Genomic DNA, 24,181 nt, shown 5'->3' with positions numbered 1-24,181 from the left:
GTTCCCCCAGATCCTGGTGGTCACCCTTGATAAACTTATAGGTGGCCTTCAGATCACCCCTGAGCCTACGCTTTTCCAGGCTAAAGAGTCCCATGGCTCTCAGCCTATCATCGTAAGATCTGTTTTCCTGACCTCTGATCATGCGCGTGGCTCTCCTCTGGACTCTCTCAAGCTTCTCCACATCCTTTTTGAATTGTGGAGCCCAAAACTGGACGCAGTACTCCAGCTGCGGCCTCACCAAGGCCGAGTACAAGGGGAGAATGACGTCCCGGGATTTGCTCGAGAAGCATCTATGGATGCAAGCCAGCGTTTTGGTCGCTTTACTAGCCGCAGCATCGCATTGCAGGCTCATGTTCATCTTGTGGTCAATGATGACCCCCAAGTCTCTTTCTTCTGTAGTGCTATCCAACGTAGCACTGCTGAGCCTATAAGGATGCTGCAGGTTTTTCCTCCCAAGGTGGAGAACCTTGCATTTTTCGGTGTTAAACACCATCAGGTTCTCATCCGCCCATTTGCTGAGCTTGTCCAGGTCAGCCTGGGTCACCCGCCTATCTTCTGGCGTGGATGCTTTGCCGCAAAGTTTGGTGTCATCAGCGAACTTGGCCAGTCCACTCCTGACTCCAATGTCCACATCATTAATGAAGATGTTGAACAGGATCTAGTCTGTGATCTAGTCTGCATTTCCTCAACTTGTTAATGAAAATGTTGTGGGAGATAGTATGAAAAGCCTTGCTAAAGTCAAGGTATATCACATCCATACCCCATATCCACAGAGCCTGTTATCCTGTCATACACAGAAGTCAGGTTGGCCAGGCATGATTTGCTCTTGGTGATTCCATGCTGACTGAACCTGACCATTTTATTCTCCTTTAGGCTCTTCACAACAGATTCCTTGAGATGGGCACTAGTTGTCCTTTCCAATTACCCAGGACCAATTATATCATAATTCCATGATTGTACTAGGACCTCCACTTCTTCCTGCTTATTCCCCCTACTCACATTAGTGTATAAACACATCAGGTAATTCACTGATTTGTCTATTTGCTTCCTGAGAACAATGCTAAGTCTACTGCTATTGCCTGTTTTTATCCTAGCCCCCTGACTCTTTACTTACCTTCTGGCTTTTGTTTCTATCCCCCTCTAAACGTTCAGTAGAAGACTATGAAATGTTGAGATAACACATTAGATATTCTTCATTTTCTAGCTGCCTCTTTAAATATCCATTATTCCAGATTTTTCTGGCTTGTGAGTCCCAACAGATGTCACCCAGTATGAAGATACATATGGCACCAGTATGGCAATAATGTTGCACAAGAGGAATAGCATTCAAAGTGCTGTTGCAACCTGCCCTTCAAAAAATAAAAAATTGACATTTTTTCTTGGAAACTGTTTGACCATAGTCAAATGATCTCGATCACACTGTCTGTAGGCACCACGCCTAGCTCAACAGATGGGCATAGTACAATCAGTGAAGATACCACGTAGAAGTCTAAAACATACTGATTATGGCTCAGTTTGTTCTTGAACAGCCAAAAAGCTGCTGCCCAACCTGTGTTTCTGGCAAGGGGGAGATTAGAAGCAAATGGAGCTTGCTATTTTCCAATCTGAAGCTTCAGTGGAAAAAAATCCCAAGGAATCTTGGCCAGTTTTGTGACATTTCACAAATGGCCAAGCTGATAATCTGCAGGACACAAGATTCCTAACAGCCATTTTCTAGAAATCCCACTCAGGGCTAAATTGTTTGGTGCAGATACACTTTATAAAGCACAAAATTCTAACTCTACGCCTCTCAACTGCAACCTTGCTCTCAGTCAGACTCTTATTTCAGCAGAAGATACTGTGAACCTCTCCTCCTAAGCATGCAGGAGAAATTCATGTGCTGTTACACACTTACAAATGTGACAGTGGGAACTCTCCAGGGCTAGCACACCAGCCAGCCTATCCACCTGTCTAGCGTAGTCTGCCCTGTCGCTCCTGCCATGACTTTATCTAATATTTCTTGTTATTTGTGGGAGGCTGCCCATTACCTTGCCCCGATACCAGGGGTACTATACAAAGCTCTGTACCTTCCCTATGCCGTGACCTATGCCTCGCAGATGGCATCTCAGCCTAGCATCTGGCCTTCACCTGGAGGCACGCACCAGGCCTCATACTTAGACTAGCACCTGACCTCCCTTCTGAGGGCGCACACCAGGACTTAACATACATCACCGGGGTTGGCACACCAGCTGTCTGAACAACTGCCACTCTCACCCCTCTCTGGGCAACTATTCACAAACCGCTCACATTCTCTCCCTATGGGGTTGACCCATGTGCTAGCCTTCAGGATGCACATGTGCTCCTACTCAGCACACCCTGGGACAGCCCTTCAGGCTGTCACTTGAGCCTTACTCAGCCCCCAAACACACAGTCCTTCAGGCTGCTGATGCGCACCCTACTCTGTGTGGGGCCTCACAATTACCTCCTCTCCAGGGCCACACAACTACCCCCTCTGGTTCCATTACTACTGCCCCTTCCCAGGAATATACAACTACCCCCTCTTTGGGGCCACAACTACTACTGCCCCGTCCTCAGGTCTCTGTCTGTGCTCAGGTGCCACGATAGGCAGACCTGGCCACCACCCTCATAATCACCCACTGTGGAGTGGAGGCTAGGGTTATGAGGCACCCTTCCCTGCCTTTCACTGGGAAGGTAACTGGCCTAGCATTTCTTGGGGACTCCCTCACCACAGGGAGCCCCACCAGGCCACCCTTCCCCAGCAGGGTGCAGTTTCAGGTCATGCCTGAGACTAGGAGTCTCCAAACTATCCCCATAGCTCCTGCTCCTGGTTGTTCCAGGAGCAGGAGCTTGGCAGGCTGATGTTTTTGCCTCAGCTGCTGGCACCAAACTGGTGCCCGAGTTTGAAAATGGCCACCCTAATTACAAACTTGCTGGTACCTGCTCCAGCTCTTAAAGTGGCAGGCACCAAAAGGTGCCCAGCCACACAGGAATACAAGTATTTGCCTCACTCCTTAGCTAAGCAGCTCTGCTGGCCTTTGTGGGGGAGAGGGTCCCCTTCCACTGACATTGGTGAAAGATTTGTACATTCAGTACAGTATATGTTGCAACAGCACAACCTTGAACTTAAAGTCTCTATCTTATAGGTACATCTACATTGTGGCCTCAGGAAAGGAGGAAAAGCTATCTGCACACTCTTATTTTCACAAACCAAATCTGGAAATTTAGAAGTAAAATGGGTCCTAGGAATTTCTTCCCTCCCCTGTAGGGCTAAGTACAGACAGTCAAAAAGCCCAAGGCTGAACTGATTCAGTCTTTGAAGGTTAGCCAAAGCTGCAGAGATTAAACTGAGAAACAACTGGACACGCATTTATTCAGGAAATGGAGCCACATGCTTGTAGTAGCTCAGACCAGAAGCCAGGGGGCCACTAAAACACAGATCTCTGGCACATAGCTAGCATGGGCTGTGTATTCACTTCCTTTTCCTGCTGCTCTGGAGGTCTCTGGGATTTGCAGTCCACAATTACAGAAGCAGAACTCTGCAGTGTTGCTCATCACTTCCTCTTCCTGCTTCCAGGTGCCTCTGGGATTTGTAGTCCACAGTCACAGCCTGCAGAAACTTCCAGTAAGCTTAGCAGGGCAGGCCAGCTCTGTACTTGGGGGAAACATGGTTTAACTGGGGGTTTAACTCCCCTCCCTGGCCCCAGACCCCAGCCGGTTTGCCTGGGGTTGGCAGTCCCTGCCCCTCAACCCTTCACTACTGGAGCAGGCAGCCCAGCCCACCCCAGCCCAGGGCTGCAAAATATGCTGGGATTCTGGGGGACTGTTTTGACCCAAATTAGTTAAGTCTGATACTGTATTCAACCAGGTTTATCTTAAACTAGTTTCGACCATTTTGAAACTGGCTTATGTGCACTGAGCTTCTGTTCTGTTACAACTTTAAACCAGTTTCTGATGACTTAAACCAGTTTATGTGTAACTTCTATCCCTAACCTAGATGTTTGAGACTTCTGTCTCCAGCTGTTTGAGAGCAGCCACAGGGAACAGCCACTAATTTGCTTCACTGCTGCAAATTATGCATTTGCAAATGATGATGCTTTGTGGAGAAGCCTAAAAATTCTTTACATGCCTCATGGAAGCCTTTCTTGAGGCCCTCCCAGTGATTAATGGTGATCCAATCATCAGAGAAGTAGGATTGTTTCTTATAAGGTGCTACTGGGGATGATTGGTTTTAGCAGGGTCTTTCAAGCTCTCAATACTGAATCTCTCCCTTGGTTGCTTCTTTTGTTTACATAGTTTTAGGGTGATACACATAGACATGATACAATATATCAATCGATAATCCGTCTGGCAGTCACCTGCACTGGTCATGCTTTGGTGACGTACATTGTCATGGTCCTGGGCACAGACTATGACATAGTCATACAGATGCCAGTGTTTTAAGCAAGGATGCATCACTTGTGCATAAGAATTCCTGTTGAATTGCCTTTCCCCATCCCTTCCTTTGCAAGTGTTCCTTTCTAAGCATTTTTTTCAGACAGTAAACTACAGTTGTTGATCTTAATTACAAGAGATGTGTAATGCTGTGGGAGTATAATGTGGGAGAGTGGTGGAAATAAAGTGCCATTGAAATGATCAGTCTCCATTTTTCAATAAAACATAGAATTTGTCTATAGTACTGTGGGGGTTTGAGAGAGATTGAACCTCAAAATTGTATCCAGTTATTACTTTGGGACATGTGGCTGCTCTCCATCCTGTTAACCCAAAGTATAATGTTTTCAAAACCAGCAGAGCTTGGTACCAATACTTTCTATTACCTGATATAAATCTCAGCTTTCAAAAGGTAAGAGGCCATCCATATTGGTTTGGCTCTTTAGAGACCACTGCTTTCAAATCATACCAATGTGGAGACAAAGCAGAATCATTGGCAGAGTGACATGATTTTAAGCATTTAGTGTCATCTAAATAAAATTATTAAGCAGCAATTTTGTACCTACTTATATATAGTACAAGCTATGCATGGTATTAATCCAAAGCCAAAAGGATTTACCATATAGTTCACTGGGCTAGACCCCAGAACAGACAACTGCATTTCAAGCCGTGGTGATCCCACAACCTCACTATGTAGGTGTATTTCAAATTCCCCACATAAAGGATCCATGTGCTAATTTGCCCCCCACACTCATGAATGGAACTGGGTGTTCTTGTCATGAGTCCTGGGACCCTCCAAATCATAACTTAAGTGGTCCCCAGATGACATATAATCAATCAACTAATGACACGATAAAAAGAAGAATAAGTTACAAAGGTATTCCACAAAATACATGGAATAATTTTATAGCTGCTTCCTATCATACCATTAATTGAACATGTGATCAGGGGCCCCTGTGGCTGGGAGACCCACCAGCTGATCAGAGCTCCCAGCTGGGGGTGGGGGGCTATGCGTACCATGAGGCATGGGAGTTCCCAGCTGAAAGGGCTCCCAGCAACAGAGGGGCCTCACGCACCCCTGCAACTAGGAAACTACAGCTGATATGAAATCACAGAACAGCTCCGAGTGCATCCTATTGCTAGGAGACTGCAGCTGATGTACACCCTCACAGCTGGGAGATCACATCAGCTACCATCTCTTAGCTATGGGAGTGCATAGCCCTCCCAACCATGGCTGGGAGCCCTGTCAGCTGGGAGCTCCCAGGATCGGGGTTGCACATGTGTTCTCCCAGCTGGAACCTCTGATCAGCTGACTGTGGCTAGGATCCCACAGCTAGGAGACTGCATCAGCTGTGGCTGGGAGATCGCATCAGCTGAAGGAGCTCCCAGCCATGAAGGGGGAGTCCAATCCTGGGCTCTGCATCCACTGGAAAAAGGGTGTGTGGCATGACAGGAGGTGCAACTGTGTGGATCATGCAATAGATCCCATCATGCCTTTACCTGTATGTATAGAGGGGCCCTTGGAGTCATACATTACACCTACAAGTACCCCACGAGGTGCTTCATGTTTTAATATAATGAATTCATGAAACTTTAAAGCACTCTCCAGGGAAGGCAGCTGAACTCCCATCTTCAGCAGGCTACTTCTTCAAGCTAGTCTAAAGTTTCACACACTTCCTGTCACTTCCTTAGACTTTGGGGAAAGTTAGCAGTACAAGAGACACTAGCCTGGGACAATTAAAGGCAGTCCAAGGAGTGCAACTGTGACCGAAACCAAAGTCCACTGAAGTCAATGAAAGATTGGCTTCAATGATCTTTGAAAGATACTACTTCTGCTCCTGCAAAGGACCTGGCCACTTGTACCAGAGAAAGCAAGGAAATGATAGAGAAGCAACCTTCCATTTGGTAAGATAACTATAACTTGACTGACATCTAATATCAAGTAGTGTCAATTCTTTCAAGTTCATGCTCACATTCAATGTATCTATATCTGGAAGTGCTGATTGGTACCTTCTCAAAGCTGCCCAGTTTCTACAGTGGGGTTCAAGTTTTCCTGTACATCAGCTCTTTCCCTAGACTTCAGAGAAAGTATGATGTATAACTTCCTCAGCATGATTAAGCTGCCAAGCTTCCTCAAGTGCTGGTACAGCATGTACTTAGTTGGAACTGCTATTGCTAGATCATCATCAGCAAAATACACAAAGTGGGGTGGGTAAAGCACAGGGAATCTGAAAGTTTGACAATCTTTTAAACTGTTTCAACGTTTGCAAAAGGGTTTTGAGTTAAAAAAAAACAAACCTTTTCTCCTCTTGTAATTATATTCAAGTCATACAAATCAAAAGAAAAAAGAAAGCTTGAAGTTAATCTTAGAAGGAGTGAAAGATGTAGAAAATACTAGGTTTAAAGCAATTGGCTTCAAAAAGAAGCTGGAACTGAGTGCTCACTGCCTGGTCCTACCACACACGATTGATGGAGCAAAATGAAATCTTTTAATTAACCTACTAGTTCACTTAGATTCTACATGCAAGAGGTTCAGTTGTGTTTGCTCCTACATTATGTCAGAATCTTTCTAAAAGCAATCAGTTTCCTTCCCATTTCACATGTAGAAAAAATATTGTCTATTTTTTTAATACCGCACATAGAGAAAAAAATCTATCTTCCATAAAGTTAATATTAGGTAATATCTGTAATTGTGATAATATCTATAGGTGAACCAAGTGGGAGCTCCCTTAATATAGAACATGAATTGACATCTGCTACCCCAGACTTTATAATCTAATATACAAATAGCAAACTTGCTCCAAAATGTGGTTTCAGTCATTCCAAACAATAATTAATTAAAATGGTTCATAAGAAACCAAATTAAAACAATTGATTCAATTTCAGTTTCAGCTAAAAAAAACAACCCAAAAGGTTTCATGTCAAACACTGTATCTGACCAGAAGAAATGAAATATTTCATTTTTCTAAGATGCATTTTGTAGCTGTGTTGGTCTGAGACAAAAAGAAATGCAAAACTCTAGAACTTTTGGTTCAGAGATATCTTTCATTAGACCACCTAAGAAATTGCAAAAAAAATATCTTTTTTTACATGCTTTTGGGCATACACGCCCTTCCTCAGGCTCAGGGAAAATTAAAGATGGTTAATTATGACTGCACCATAAGCTGAGTTTGTGAAAAAAATATTAAATTCACAATCAGACCTAGACAAGTTACAGGGGTGGGTGGATGAAAATAGGATGGGATTCAACACTGACAAGCGCAAAGTGATGCACCTGGGAAGGAAGAACCAGCAGCATACCTACAGGCTGGGGAACTCCCTTCTCGTCAGTATACAGGCAGAAAAGGATCTCAGAGTCATTATTGATGCCAAGATGACCATGGGCCGGCAGTGTAGGGATGCAGTCAGGAAGGCCAACCGCACCTTGTCATGCATCTACAGATGCATCTCAAGCAGGTCCAAGGAGGTGATACTCCCCCTCTATGTGGCACTGGTCAGGCCGCAGCTGGAGTACTGCGTCCAGTTCTGGGCACCGCACTTCAAGAGGGATGTGGACAACATGGAGAGGGTCCAGAGGAGGCCACTCGCATGATGAGGGGGCAGCAAGGCAGGCCCTACAGGGAGAGGCTATGGGACCTGAACCTGTTCAGCCTCCACAACAGAAGGCTGAGGGGGGATCTAGTGGCCTGTTACAAACTAGTTAGAGGGGACCAGCAGGCATTGAGGAAGTCCCTGTTCCCCCGAGCACTACCAGGAGTGACTAGAAATAACGGTCATAAGCTGGCAGAGGGTAAGTCCAGATTAGACATCAGGAGGTGCTACGTCACTGTCAGGGCGGCTAGGATCTGGAACCAACTCCCAAGAGAAGTGGTGCTGGCTCCTGCCCTGGGGGTCTTTAAGACAAGGCATGACAATCACCTTGCTGGGGTCGTTCGACCCCAGTGCTCTTTCCTGCCATGGCAGGGGTCGGACTTGATGATCTGCTCAGGTCCCTTCCAACCCTACTAACTATGAAACTATGATGTTCCCCTGAACCTGAGGAAAGGCACGTGTCCAAAAGCTTGCAGAAAATGTGGGTTTTTTTTGTGATTTCTTAGTTGGTCTAATAAAAGGTAGCACCTCTGAACCAAGAGTTCTAGAGTTTTGTATTTCATTTTTTCTAACACACTTTAAAAAGGGTCAAATTCATGATTTCAAATGATGATAATAGCATACCTCAGTAATTAGAACTTTCTCCCAAAACATGAGAGGCATGAGTTCATCTCTTCCCTCTGCCTGATGGGATAACATTCCCGCATCTCACTGCAGTATCACTATTACCCTAGTGAATACTTCTGTTTGAGATACATGGCTCACAATCTCCCCTGCCGAAACTTTTCCACTCTTAGAAACATTTAAACATTCACTGCCTGAGAAAACAGAACCTGGTGTCTTGGCTCTTCTAATAAAGCAGCATGCTGACAACAGGAATGTTTGGGATACCATCCCCCCTCCCCAATGATATCCTGGGGTCCAGATACTAGCTCAAGAAGTAGGATAGACCTTTGAATCAGTCTGAGAATGGACATGAACTGGGGTCTCCATTTCCCAGCTAAGTGGCCTAACCACTAGACTTCAGACTGTCCTGGCCCTCAGACTATACCCTTGGCAGACCAGGTCCTCCATGGCATTGAAGCAGCAATCTACCAGGAATGATCAATTAATATGTCTCAGGTGACTTAGAACCGATCAGATGGAAAATGTGTTTTTTTTTCCCCATACTACTAACAAGAGATGGATTTAAAACAACAGCCTACGCATGACAACCTTTATGTTCTTTTAACAATCCCTTGAGGCAGCCATTTCCCCTACATCAGAAACACTCCTACCATCACTCCTACCAAAGGTGCTCACTTTTTGAGTGCTTAAGAAAACAAATTCATATTAGCTACAGAATAAAAAAAGGCTTTCTAATTCAGATAGTACAAAGAATAATCTGCACCCCTCTAATGATCTGTATAATTAATGCTGAATTACAGAAGAAATTCTGTCAAAGAATTTACGACAGTCACATTAATACTGCACAGGTCCCACATGTTTGATGTTATAATAAATGCCCAAGAACTGAACAAAAAAACATGCAATTATTCTGAAGCATTACTGACTAATCAAAGAGGAATGAAAGTCAACTCTAAAAGTTCTTGCTTCTCCAAAACTGGGGTCAATAGTTCACATAAAAAGGCCATGATGAAAGCTATGGAATTTGGCTGTGGTATGGGGTGATCAGTCCAACACAAAACGGCAATGATGCCAACAGCCCAAGAGCCACTAGGGAATCCAGCCTATGACAAAGAACATTGACTGCAATGCTTTCCAACCTGAGTTATACCTGCTGTACTGGCTCCTGTGAGAGATGGTAGCACACGAGCTACTATTTCAACAACATGCTTTCAAAGGATCCCTGAACAGCGGGGACATCACTAGGATCTAGCTGTATTGGTACGACGGCTTATGTCCCTGGGAAGCAGCACACATACAGCTGAGGATCAAGACAGTAGAAATTAGACAAATAATAGTATTTCATTCAACAAGAACAAATAAATAAAAATGGTTTAAAACAACGATGTTGCAACATTTGGAATTATTTACATTTCTTTCTTTCTTTCAAAAAGGCTATGGACAGGAGTGTTTGCTCAGAGCTCTGAAAGCTTCTTCCTGTTTTGTAAGCCTTTTTCGTCTCTTGTTTTGTTTTGTCCCCTAGAGAGTCTGACTCATTTCCTACTATAGTCCCCCACTTTTCATTACTTTTTTCCTGCCTTTTTCCTGCTTTTCTCAGCCCTTTCTCCTGCAATCACCCTCTCTCTCTCCCCTCCCCCTCTCTCAAGGCATATTTAGTTTTCCCTCCCTCTCCCTCAGCTTTTCTGCTGCTTATGTTTTTCCCTTCCCCTCCCTGCCACATTGCTTACTTTGCTCCTCTCCCCTGGGATTAATTAGTTTGTTTGTTTCCAGCTTCTTTGTTCCCTGCTCCAGAGGGCTGCCCACCCCCCACCTCCCATCCCTCGGGTTCCTTGCAGGGTTAACCATTTTTTTTGCTGGAATGGCTGAAGGCAGCTCCCAGTGGTTCACTGCTGGGGCTTCTGCCCCTCCGGACCAGAGCTTTGGTCTCTGGCTTCATGCCCCTCCCTCCATTCGAGTGGAGGAGTGTGCTGCTGCTGCGGGGACACTTATAGGCTGCAAACATGTCCTCTATGCTGCCCAGGTGAGTTCAATCCCCATCAGCTTCCTCAGCTCCCCTGCTTTAGTGCATGAGGTTGTGGTAGCAGGTGTGTTGGTCGGGGTGTTTTTTGCCTCGTACCCCCCTAGACATACCAGTTGTTCATGTGGTAGCCTCGAACGTGCCTCCATTTCTCTCATACAATGACCTCACTAACCGCCTGTGCCCTTATGGCATGATTAAGGGGCTAGTCCATAGACTGCTGCTTGGCAGCAAGGTCCCTGAGCTCCAGCATGGCCTATCCTTTAAAAGGCAGCTATTTATGATTCTTAACAGAGAAGGTCAGGGTTTGCCTCAGTCCATGTCCTTCCTGTTTGACAGGCAGCTTTATGACATCTATCTCAACATTGGGGCTACCTCTTGCTTTCAGTATGGCAGCAAGTCCCACCTGGCTACCCAATGTCCAAAGAAGCTGGCTGCAGCACAGCCAACTGTGGATTCCCCCTGATGGTGGTTCATCCAGCTCTGGTGCTGCAGCCCCATCAGGTGGTGGGTAAGGGCCTTCCTCCCAGTCACTCCCTGTTTCATCGGAGTCAACTAGCTCTGTAGCAGTGGACCTGACCCTCCTTTTTCCTCCCCCCTCAGGGGACGATTTGGCCCCTCCTGCTGGGAAGAGCAAACCCCAGAAAAAAAGAGGGTTTTCTAAAAAGGCCTCGTTATCCCTTCAAGGGGAACTGAAATTAGTGAGCAAGGCCTGCCCCCTACCCCCACCTGCCTCCTTGACATCTCCCCTGGACCTTGTGGTACTCGGGGGTGACCTGGGAGTGGGAGAAGTGGTGGTGGAGTTCGACGGCCCTCCTCCACTTCTCAGCTCCTTGAGGATGATGAGGTTGATATGGAGGTTGGACCCCTGGGAGCTGCAAGTGGCTCGAGAGCAAGAGTGCCTGGCCCGAGAGAGTGCCCCACCCAAGAGATCAGGGACTGATGTGCCCCCCAGGTCCCCTTGGAGGGTGCTGCTCCAAAAGGACCTGATGCTGTGGATCCTGATGAGGGGACAAGTGCTCCTCCCAGGGCTCAGCGGTTCTCAGTGTCTGATGTGTATAGCTTCTCTTCCTCAGGGTCGGATTTTGACTCTGCCTCTGAGGACAAGTTAACAGAAGTCCTGCCTCAGGAGGTGGCATCCTCTGATTCAGCTAAGGTGCCCCCCTTCATAGGGAGCATCTCCACCCTGGAGGCGGAACCTGTTCCTGCTTCTGAGGAACCTCTGTGTGTCGGTTACTTGGTTGAAAGCCTTATTAAATTTCTTGACCAGACAAAGCACCACCAGAGGGTTGCACAACATACACAGAAATGGTTCCCAGAACTGGAGACAGTTGTGCTATCTTCTAAGGCCGCAGCAGCAGCACTGCACTCCACTGTGGGGATGCAGTGATATAGTTTTTGCCTAAGCAAGCTTGCAGGAGATGTTGGGTGCTTGTTGTGAGCAGCACCAGCTGGCAAGCTGTTGGCCTGGTTTTTTCCCTGTCCTGCATGCTTGCTCCTCTCTGCTGTTCCTCTCTGTTCTCTTGGCTTTGCCTGTTTCCCTTTTCTACACCCTTCACGCATAGCTGCCACAACCTTTGGTTTACTCAATGCCAATAGCTGCAGAGACCCTGTGAAGTAGATGGCACTCTTTGATTTCCTGCGCCCAAAAAAGCTGGATGTCACCTTTCTGCAAGAAACTCATACTGATGCAGCTAGTCAAGCCGACTGGCATGCCGCCTGGAAGAGCCATTCATTCCTGAGCCATGGCACCTCTCTCAGTGCAGGAGTCGCAATTCTCTTATCACCTCAGCTGATGCCTGACTCAGAGGTAACCCAAGAGGTTGTCTCTGGTCACCTAACTGCTCATATCATCTTAGCACAACACTGTCTCCTCCTAATCCTCTGATCTATGCACCCACTGCCAGCGGAGAACAGACAGCTTTCTTTGAAACCCTAGCTGACTTCTTGAGGAGTGCAGCTGATGATGATGACTTTCTCCTCCTGGGCAGGGACTTTAATTAGACAGTCAACAAATGGCAGGCCAGAACCCCATCAGTCCTCAGCCTGGCTCAGTCCCGAGCATGTTCCTGGGCACCCTACTGGTGTTTGCTTTGCCTATTTTTGGCAGACATGGGAGACTGCAAGAACCACCTTTTCATAGATTTCATAGACATTAGGGCTGGAAGGGACCTCGGGAGATCATCGAGTACAGCCTCCTGCCCAAAGGGCAGGAAGTCAGCTGGGGTCATAGGATCCCAGCAAGATAAGCATCCAATTTACTCTTGAAGGTGTTCAATGTAGGTGCTTGAACCACCTCCGCTGGCAGACTGTTCCAGACCTTGGGGGCTCGGACAGTAAAGAAATTCTTCCTTACGTCCAGCCTGAAACGGTCTTACAGGAGTTTGTGACCGTTCGACCTTGTCATCCCTTGGGGTGCTCTGGTGAACAAACGTTCCCCCAGATCCTGGTGGTCACCCCTGATAAACTTATAGGTGGCCACCAGATCACCCCTGAGCCTACGCTTTTCCAGGCTAAAGAGTCCCATGGCTCTCAGCCTGTCATCGTAAGATCTGTTTTCCTGACCTCTGATCATGCGCGTGGCTCTCCTCTGGACTCTCTCAAGCTTCTCCACATCCTTTTTGAATTGTGGAGCCCAAAACTGGATGCAGTACTCCAGCTGCGGCCTCACCAAGGCCGAGTACAAGGGGAGAATGACGTCCCGGGATTTGCTTGAGAAGCATCTATGGATGCAAGCCAGCGTTTTGGTCGCTTTACTAGCCGCAGCATCGCATTGCAGGCTCATGTTCATCTTGTGGTCAACGATGACCCCCAAGTCTCTTTCTTCTGTAGTGCTATCCAACGTAGCACTGCCGAGCCTATAAGGGTGCTGCAGGTTTTTCCTCCCAAGGTGGAGAACCTTGCATTTTTCGGTGTTAAACACCATCAGGTTCTCGTCCGCCCATTTGCTGAGCTTGTCCAGGTCAGTCTGGGTCACCCACCTATCTTCTGGAGTGGATGCTTTTCCCCAAAGTTTGGTGTCATCGGCGAACTTGGCCAGTCCACTCCTGACTCCAGTGTCCACATCATTAATGAAGATGTTGAACGGTATGGGTCCAAAGACAGAGCCTTGAGGGACCCCACTGGTCACAGGGCACCATGATGAGTGACTGCCATCGATTACAACCCTCTGGGTCCGACCACATAGCCAGTTTCCCAGCCAGCAGATTGTGGTGGAGCCAAGGCCACAACTGGCCAGTTTGGATACCAGATCAAAGGCTTTTTTGAAATCAAGATATATGACATCAATCTCTTCTCCCTTGTCCAGGTGATAGGTCACCAGGTCATAGAAGGAAATGAGATTGGTCAAACAAGACCTACCCGCAACAAACCCGTGCTGGCTATCCCTTAGGATGTTAGCCTGGGCCAGTCCCTCAAGGATGGCCTCCTTAATAAACTTTTCTAATATCTTCCCCAGGATAGAAGTCAGGCTAATGGGCCTGTAGTTAGCTGGATCCACTCTCCTCCCTTTCTTGAAGATCAGCACCACATTGGCCTTCTTCCAGTCTTCGGGCACTACACCAGAGCGCCAGGAGTTTTCAAAGATCCGTGCCAGAGGCTGGGCTATGACGCTTGCCAGCTCCTTCAGTACCCTGGGGTGCAGATTGTCAGGGCCGGCTGACTTGAAGGTATCCAGCTTCTCAAGGTGTTCCTTCACGAGGTCAGCATTTATGGAGGGTAGGAGATCCCCATCACCCGGATCTCCCTGTCCCATAGCAGGCGTGGGAATCCCATGGGACTGATGAAAGACTGATGCAAAGTACCTATTTAATAGGTTGGCTTTTTCCTGAGCATCAGTTGTCAGTTGCCCCATCTGGTTTAGCAGGGGTTCAACATTGCCCTTGCTTTTCCTCCAGCTTCCCACATATCTGAAAAAGGACTTTTTGTTATCCTTGATGCTTGAAGCTAGTTGGAGTTCAGTTGCAGCCTTGGCTTTCCTGGTTTGCTCCCTGCAGGACCTGACCAGTGCAGAATAATCCTCCTTGGAGGTGAATCCCATCTTCCATCCTTTGTAGGCTTTCCTTTTTAGCCGCAGGAGGTCCGCTAGGTCCCTAGAGAGCCAGGAGGGCTGCTGTGCCTTCTTGCTGCCTTTCCTCCGTGTTGGAATAGATTTAGCTTGTGCACTGAGGATCGCTTCCTTGAGAAGCAACCACTCTTCTTGAACTCCCATCTCCCTGGGGTCATGGTCCCTGAGGGCCTGACTGACAAGCCTCCTGAGCTTGTCAATGTTGGCTTTCCTGAAGTCAAGGACTTCTGTGTTGCTGACTGACTTGCCAGCTTTACGGCGGATGGTGAAGGTGATCAGCTCATGGTCGCTGTCACCCAGCTTCCCACTGATCACTAGGTTGCCGATTAGGTTGTCCCCCATAGCCAGTACCAGGTCGAGCAGCGCTTTGCCTCTCATTGGCCCATAGACTTCTTGAGTCAGGTAGAGGTCATCCACGCACGAGAGAAAGCTTTGCGACCGCTCGGATTTAGCTGAGTGATCTTCCCAGGAGATGTCCAGGTAATTGAAGTCACCCATGACAACCAAGGTCCTGGAGCAAGCGGCCTCAGTCAGTTCCCGGGAGAACTCCTGGTCAAGCTCAGGACTTTGAGTGGGAGGTCTGTAGTAGACTCCCACCATTGTGTCCCCTGTGCCATTTTTCCCACGAATTTTTACCCAGAGGGTCTCTAGCTGTGAATGCCGGTCGCCAACATCAGCTTGCAGGGACATGTAGCTTTCCTTCACATAGAGAGCTACACCCCCACCCCTTTTGTCAACACGATCCCTCCTGTACAGGGTATAGCCCTCTATACCCATGGTCCAGTCATGGGTGGAGTCCCACCAGGTCTCTGTTATCCCAATGACGTCATAATTCTTTGCACTGAGCAGGAGGACAAGCTCCTTCTGCTTGTTACCCAGGCTCCTGGCATTAGTGTACAAGCAGGCAAGTGTGCCCTTAGGGGCTCTTGCCTTTCCCACAGATTGTGCGAGGGCTGGGGCAGGGGTGGGCTCCCTTAAGTGCCTTGGTCTGCTGGCTTTGCAAGGGTTGCTCAGCGGGCCAGCAGTGGCAGTAGTCCCCCTATTCCCCAGTGGGCTTAGTTTAAAGCCCGGTGGAGCAGGTCAGCCAGCCTGGCTGAGAAGAGCCTCCTCCCCAGGGGAGAGAGGTGGAGGCCTGGAAGCAATGGTGGGATGTGAGGAAGGCACATATCAGAGCTTTCTGCCAGCAATACACACAGCTGACAATGAGCGAGCTCCACTGCCATGTCCGGGGGTTGGAGGAGGATGTAGCAAAGCTCGAGATGGCCCCATGTGCTGCTGGTGGAGGCACAGGACTACTTGAGAGCCCTAAGCTTCAGAAGAAGCACCTGCAGGAGCTGGTGGAGGGTGTAACATGAGGCATGAGGTATGGTGCCTGCTGCCAAGAGCTGGCAGAGACTGATCCCCCAAACCAGTTCTTTTTCAACTTGGAAAAGCAATGGGCCCTGCAGAAAATTCTTGTCCATCTCAAGACACTGGATCCTGTTGAGATCCACCATCACACCGTAGCCTTCTATTAAGACCTGCACTTGGCTGAACCTTTCTGCCTGGAGTCCACTAAGTGCTTACACGATGGCCTTCCCAAGCTGTGCCCAATGGCAGCCAATGAACTTGAGTGAGAGGTGTCCCTGGAAGAACTCACAATTGCGGTGGGGAGCCTCACTGTGGGCAAAGCCCCAGGGCTCAACGGGCTGGCCACCAAATTTTATAAGACCATCTGGCCTCTCCTTGGCCTCTGCTTCTTGCACGTGTTTCATGAAAGCCTCTCTGATAAAATCCTGCCTGTCAGCTGTCTCCGGGCAGTTCTCACCCTGCTATCAAGGACAGGGGACCACAGCTGCATTAAGAACTGACAGCCGGTATCCCGTCTGTGTGCCAACTATAAGATTCTGACCAAAGCCTTCGCCAATTGATCCATGCAGGACAATCTGTTCCTGCTTCGTGACCTGGTGACACTTGGTGAAGCATTTGATAGGGTTAGCCACAACTATGTTTTTCAGACCCTAGAGGCCTTTGGCTTTGGACTGGTCTTCATCTCCACCCTCCGGTTACTGTACTGAGACATCTCCAATCTTTTGAAAGTAAACGGTGTGCTCTGTGCTCCATTCCCGGCTCACAACGGTATCCGTCAGGGAATGCTGTACTCTATGGCCATTGAACCCCTGCTTCACGCACTGCAATGGTGCCTGACCAGCCTCATTCTTCCATTGACCTCTAGTTTGGTTGATGGCCTGCTGATTAGGCTTATGGCATATGCAGACAATGTGACCATTCTCCTCAGCACCGAGGGCAATGTCCAGTCGCTGGTCAACCGTCAGCATGCTTATGAGTGCGCTTCCTCAGCTTGTGTTAACTGGCCTAAGAGCAATGCCTCGGTGCATGGACCAATCATCCTCACCAAGGCGTGGATGGAGGTCTCACCTGGCCTTAAAGCTCTGGGGGTGCCCTCGGCCCATCAGTCTTCCCATCCTGGAACTGGGAAGGCCTCAGCGCAGAGGTAGAGGCACGCCTGTGGCTGTGGGTAGGGGGGTGCCCCAGTCTAAGAGGGCAAGATATAGGAGAAGCCCATCAGTAAGCAAAACCAATGTATTGAATGTATGCCAGATGTTCCTGGGTTTTTTCCAATAGTGTTCTCTGCAGCTTTAGGAACTAAATTACTAAGGACATGCAGTGCAGGTGTCCAGTATATTTCAACAACCTTATCCCATCAGAACATCTTGTGATATTCTTCTTAAAAGGTGACCTGTAAATTGTTTACAGAATATTCTTTCACCTGTAGCAATATGTATTGAATTGACACAACAAGCATGGTAACAAGAACATTTGACACACAATTGGTTTAAAATTCTTTTCACTTTTATCCCGTGATATCTGAACTTTAGTCCAACTTCTGATTCCCAGCTTAATGTCACAACCTTGTCTTAAATCTATCCTAGATGTGGTTTCAGACTGCAGGGCAGTATGAGAATTTTTTCAGTTGGTTTTAATCTCCCCCCTTTTCACGTCCCTTAGTTTGTGGTTCAAATGAGGTCAGGAAGTGAAATACAGGAGAAACTATCTTTGGAGATGTTACTATAAGTAAGCCCAGACTTTCTTTGAATGGTTCATAAATCTTAGGCAACTTAGGCTGAGGTTTGCATACTATCCTGTGCAACACTGAGGGAGATAATTGATTTGTCACTTATGGACTACTGCAGTGGTTTCACATCCACTATGTGTGTCAGATAAGAAAAGGATCCTAATGTGGTATGGACATTGCACTGCTGTCTTATGCTATGCTTATGCTCTGATCAAAGTGGTGATTACAACGGAAGTCAGCATACCTGAGAATGTAGGTTTAATCTATCTGTCATGAGTGTCAATAGCAAAGAAGCCATTGCTAGCATGAACTTTAATGCAGGCTGTACAAGCCGACCTGCTATACCGTGTACTTAGGTGAACAGCTGAAACCTATGCCACCAAGACATCACTGATGTAAGCATTCTGAAGCTAGCTTTGATATACACAAACACCTGTTCTAATAACACCTGTGACTTCAGTACAGATATGGCCTTCTGCATGTGGGTAGGTTTTTGAGGCTTTTCTGAACTCTCATGAAAGCTTGTCTGGATGTTGGGTTTAAGCTGGGTATAGAGGGCAGACCCTGTTCTTCCAGGAAGGCAGGAGACAGGAAATGATTACATCAAGAAGGATTAAAAAATGGATATAGTATTAATTCAACCCACAGTGCACTTCGGTCAGGAACAAGCAGGGAAAGTAAACCTGTTCCTGTTCCTTTTGTACAGCTGTAGTGATTTACTTCACACTGGAGCAAAAGGAAAAGGGAGGCATCCTGACTCTCTGAATATGAATGCCTAGGGCAGAATGATTACATAACCTCTTAGTAAGGGCTAAGCCAAAAAGCTCAATCTAGTCCCTACAGCTCATATTCTTCAAAATTTTAATTAGGGCTGAGGCTTTCATATAGATAAATGTCTTATACGCATTTATAATTTTACAACATTTACTTTTTCTACTCAAATCTTTCATGCTTGATCTCTACCTGGAATTCTTTGCTTTGGGATAAATCATGCAAAATCTATCTACTTTCACTATCCAGTGTTGAAAAAAGCAAAAATTCTTTCTTCTGCAGGGACATTTTGAAACTCCACAACCAACACCTAAATACTCCTCACCAAAGAACTGATGCTTTGTTCTTTTTAAAAAATACTGATGTTAAACAATGCATTAACGTTTGTCATGCAGATTAGAAAAGTTAAGTTACTAGCTGTCAGATATCCAAGTTATAGCAGTATTGGTCTAGAGGAAAAAGCATTCGGGACTCGTTGTAGGGGTGATATCATTTAATAGGCCAACTAGATTTTTGCAAAAAAAATCTTGAATTGCAAGGTTTTGGACTCAAACACCCTTCATCAGGCATCAGAGAAAAGATTGTAAAAGTTCTCCTGGGTAGAAATGAAGTTTTGTATTTCATAGGAAAGTTGAAGGTGGTAAAATCTCCTGTTTGGAAGTGCATTTTATATGCAGATTAGGCTTAGAGAAAAGTCTCTAATCAAATAAGTTTCTCTCATTGAATTTGCCCAGTTCTATGATTTTATATAACACTTTTCTGGTATGCTATCCACTGTATGCATTTGAAGCGGGGGGACTTGGGGGGGCAGCAGGGTTGGTGGGGGGGGGGGGATCCACAGCACCTGACAAAAAGGTGCTTGTTACAGAGCTTTCCAAATGTAGCACTTCTGGGGCCATGTTGCTTACCATACCTGGTGGTCTATCAGCTCTGTCTCCCTTTGCATGCTTCTTGCTAATGGAAAATTGTACTCTGTGAGATAGCTTTTTACCAGTGTAAAACTCTACCCTGTGAATTCACTTTTTCTGGCCACACAGTTTCATGCCTACTACACAGTTTAGTACGTTCAGTTGTGCAGCCTAGGCCTTCATAGTTTCTGCTGCCCTCTACATTTCGAGAGTCTTCCAGAGATTAGTCTCCCTCATGCAGTTAGACAAGCTGTATTTTTTCTTGTAATGGACTGTCTGCAATACCACAAATAATCCTATCTCTAATCAGAGATTCTGTCAAGTTCTCAAACACACAGTTCTTACTCAGCCTCTTTAGTTCAGAAACATAGTGATCTATGCTTTGTTCTGTTGTTTGTTTACACAAAAAAATCTGTGTCTTTCAGGAATCATATTTTTTTTAGCATGTAGCACCCAAATGTGGATAGTTTTACACTGGCTGCTTCTTTTGACCTTTTGCAAAGGTAAAAGTGTTACAAACAGCCAAAAGGAATCAGAACTCATGATACAGGTGATACCTTTTATTAAACCAAGTAGATGTTTGCAAAAAAAATTATTTAATTCCAAACTTTGGGACACAAGCACCCTTCTTTTGGCATAGAAGCAAAGACTGTAAAAGTTCCCCTAGGTAGAAATGAAAGGTCATATTTCATAGGAGAGTTAAAAGGTGTGGTAAAATCTCCTGTTTGGAACAGTTCATTTTATGCAAGTTAGGCTCAGAGAAAAGTTGGAATAGTCTGTTTACCTCATTAAGACTTCCTTCCTACAATATGCAAGAAGACTGGGGACTCTTTATCATTTTTCTCTTCTGCCGCTGTGGCTGGTACGTACCATTCAAACTTGTGTCTAAATGCCCTACAGTTCTCTACTTGACAGTAGAAGGGAGGTTGCAAAACTAATGTTTCTTAGACTATAACTGTGCAGGCATATTGCTTACAGTCTCTTGTCCTTCCACAGGCTTGTGTTGCTCCACTTACGCGAGTTTCCAACATCTGTTTCAGTTCGGAACTCAAATTCTTTCAAGTTATTTAGGTAATGTAAGAGTGATGCTTTTGTCATGATGACCTGAATAAGACTGTCTTGCATTCAAAAGCTTGCCTGACGTTATCCCATTACAGAATTGGTCCAACAAAAGATATCCCCCTAAGAAGTGTTCACCTCTCCAAGTTCTTTATCACTCATCACCCCTGACACTATGTAGGGGCCACACAGAAATGACATTTGTCACATGATCAGGCCCTGGGAAGCACTCTAAAGCATGCTCAAATAGAAGAGCATGGCTCCAGAGGACTCTAATAGCATGACAAATTAACTTTCACTGTATGAGGATTCAAATGAAGATGCTCCAAAGTGGAGCACCTTCATTCATTTCTGTCTGCCCTGGCTGCAGCACAACTGGCCCCAGCTGCCATCTCTGGATGAGAAGGAGAAAAGACAGGGCAAGGAGGAACATTCTGGGGTTCTCTCAGCCCTGCTGGAGTCCGGGGGGCAGGTGGATTGTAGCCCCTCATATCACGGGGGCTCCAATCCACCCTCCCACACACACACACTCCAGAGAAGCTCCCTCCCCTGCCTTCTCCCCCTCCCATCCAGAGACAGCAGCACAGCTGTGAGGGGAGGGACAGAGCTAGGGGGAGAGGTTGCACAGATGCAGCCTCTCTCCCTGGATCAGCTCCAAACTGGAACTAATCCTCTACCCTCAGGATCCAACAGCTAACTCCACTGGGTTGTGGGGGATCGGTTTAACTCATGGTGCTTTCTGTGAATCACCATGAGTTAGACCCAGGAGCTGCACTTCTGTCTACGCTCATAGTGATCACCGGGTTCAATAAATGCAAGCATGTGAAGAATAAGAAGAACTCGTAATGAGTTTTACTGTGGAGCAGCAGATGAGCCTCTGCAGGTCTTTCTTTAGTTCCTCTTTCTCTGACTGACTAGCTATTCAACTGAGGGGCTATTTCCCAATTATCCACTCTGTTTCCTTAGTTAGGGATCATCTTTAAATCAATAACTTCTATCACTACACTTCTCATCCAGTCCCTTTTGCTCCTTTAATCAGAAACATCCTCTCTTTATGACCAACAAGGAATCATTTGATTATTTAAAAAAAAGTGGTTAATCAATTTCTCCAAGTCTATCTATACTTTCTGCTCTCACCATCTTTATCCTTGGAGATTATCATCATTAGTCATTTATTTACCAGTGACAGCATGTAAATGGTCTCAGCTTCTGTTTATGAAGGAATTCTCTTACAAGAACCACTTTACTCTCTTCTCCATTATTCTGTTATGCACAGTATTAGTTTGATTTTATTTATCCAACTCATTTTTCACAGTAGAGATTGTTTCAGCCTCAAGACAGTGATAACATTTGGCAGGTTTTGGTTTTCTTCTGCAGCAAAGCAAGCTATTAAAAATGAAGATGGGGCCACAGATGAGAAGTTTTGCAGATCAGTTTAGATGTTGAACCTAGCCAAATTGTCCATACATCTTATGTTTAGAAATGAGACTGAATAACCAAATGACCAGGTTGTCATACAAGATTTCAGTTGTTTAGCCAAACCAGACATTCTGCTGGACTGAAGTAGATGGAAGCATGAATGTGAAAAAAGAAGTTATCCAAAATGTTGTCAGACTACATACAATTTGATTGAGATTTCTGCAAGAGTTCTTGAGATTTGTTATTAACAAAACAATATACTCTTCACTGTTTTTAATCCTTTCACTTCCCTCAAAAATCTGTGCAGCATACAGGGATGGCAAATTCTGTAGCTCTTCAAGATAAGTGCTTGTCTAACAAGTTTAGAAGCTGTTAATGCAAAGTAACTTTGCTACTTCATCCTTTATTAGGCCAAATGCTTTTGCTTGCATAAATCATAAAGACAAAAACTAGATTTAGATACATAACCAGACCGACATTCAAGACCAACATTATAGCCTTTTTAGTCTATATAGAAAACATACATAAAAATGTTAACTTATTATTCACCTGGCCTGAATGCATTCTTGTATGCATAACTGCTGTTTTTAAGAGTAAAAATAACTTTTACTGCATTTTATTCCTGTTGGTTCTGAGAAGCCAATAGGGATAAAAGAGTAAACTGAATTATATTTTTTTTGTGGGTCTTCAATGGAATTTCTTAACTTGGGATTAACCTATCTCCCACTGTGGTATAATGGACTGGGCCTTTAGTTGCAACAGGGTATATATAGCCAATTAAGATTATCAAAAGAGAAAGCAAGCAAGAGTGTCAGAATTCCCAAATGACTCTTTAGTATTTGAATCCTCAGGACATGAACGGAACATGTCCCCGGTGGCTGGGCGGGCACAGCAGTAGCGGGAGCGCAGCGGAGGTGGCAGGAGTGGTGAGAGCTCAGCGGTGGTAAGCGCAGAGCTCCCACAGATGCCGCTGGCACTGGAGAGTGGTGACCACCTGCAGGTGCCACTGACAGTGTTAGCAGTGCCTTTTTGTAGGGGATGCACTGCCACGCTCAGGGGGTGCATGTGTACCCACGTGCACCCCCTACGCATCGCCCATGCATCAGGATGCACTACTCAAGAGATTTATAAATATCCAAGAATGATAAACAGTAACATATATGGGACTAGTGGATATGTCCTACAGAGTATGATAGGATTCATGTTCTGGAAGATATGATAAACATGTTAATATCATTTCCAGATTATACTAGATTTGGATGGGAGCCACCCAGATACAGAAATACAAAGGCATCCAAGTATCAAATCAGAGACATACAATTCTTACTCCTGTTTTCTTTATCATGTGTCTAATGCTTTAAGGAGAGAGACATGTACTTCAGATGCTTCCTACCAGAATGACCTTGTAATATTCTGGGCTGTCACCTCGGTTCCTAAAGCTACTTCCTTTAACATTCTTCTTTTTATGATTCTGTCTGCAGCTTTTGTTATCTTATTTACCACTCATTGTTATTTCCTCTCTCTTCAAAATCTCTTTTTTTAGCTGATTTTTCCTTTTATTCTGAAGGTTTTAGGAAAAAAAATTGTGCAAAATTACTTTTCTTCTTAGAAACATTCCATTTCCCTAATCAATATATACATACACATATACATATATTTATATACACACAAATTCTGTACGATCCTTCAATAAATCCTTTTAACATCCAGCTGCCAACTGAAATATTCTCCTCACTTAAAATTATATTTAGAAATGATGCTAAGGGATTTGTTTTATAAAACTGCAAACATTTTCCAAAGAGTACAAACAAATTAAGGGCATTTTATTTTTGGTAGATTAAATAAAAAAGGCGAAACAAAATACCTACCCTGGAATCTTTAAAAGGAGGCTAGACAGTCACCTTGTTGGGGTCACTTGACCCCCAGTTATCTTTCCTTCTCAATGCAGGGGGCAGGACCCAATGATCTTCTGAGGTCCCTTCTGGCCTTACAATCTATGAATAGGTCTATGGACCAGCATGTCAGTCTATGAGCCTGCAAATAACACACAGTCATCAGTGAAGAGGAAATCATGAAGCATGGCTGTCTGGACTTTGAAGCTCACTCAGAGCCTGCACAGGTTAAAGCTGTCTCCATCAAAATGGTACCTGATCTCCATACCAAGGTCATCGTCTTGGAAGGCATCCAACAGCATGGCAGAGAATACCACGCAGAAGAAG

General features: G+C 45.7%; 1 protein-coding gene across 11 annotated transcripts in view; it reads right to left on the bottom strand.

The window, feature by feature from the left end:
• Positions 1 to 24,181, bottom strand: part of ST8SIA1 (ST8 alpha-N-acetyl-neuraminide alpha-2,8-sialyltransferase 1) — a 325,545-nt gene that overhangs the window by 99,586 nt on the left and 201,778 nt on the right. Inside the window, exons 6-7 of one of the 11 annotated variants that reach the window (XR_016441879.1) lie at positions 23,831 to 23,996; positions 9,828 to 9,946 (exon numbers count right to left, since the gene is read on the bottom strand). The exons of 8 other annotated variants lie outside the window; for them this stretch is intronic. The gene's annotated coding sequence lies outside the window, so the exon portion shown is untranslated. Of the gene's footprint in view, positions 1 to 9,796; positions 9,947 to 23,830; positions 23,997 to 24,181 lie in introns of those variants that run through there. 2 more of the 11 variants (XR_016441877.1, XR_016441878.1) reach the window with 2 other exon arrangements.

This window comes from Crocodylus siamensis, chromosome 4 (genome assembly GCF_052110815.1).
Source record: "Crocodylus siamensis isolate JL-2025a chromosome 4, ASM5211081v1, whole genome shotgun sequence".
NCBI lineage: Eukaryota > Metazoa > Chordata > Crocodylia > Crocodylidae > Crocodylus > Crocodylus siamensis.
This window is presented reverse-complemented; position numbering and strand designations above follow the sequence as displayed.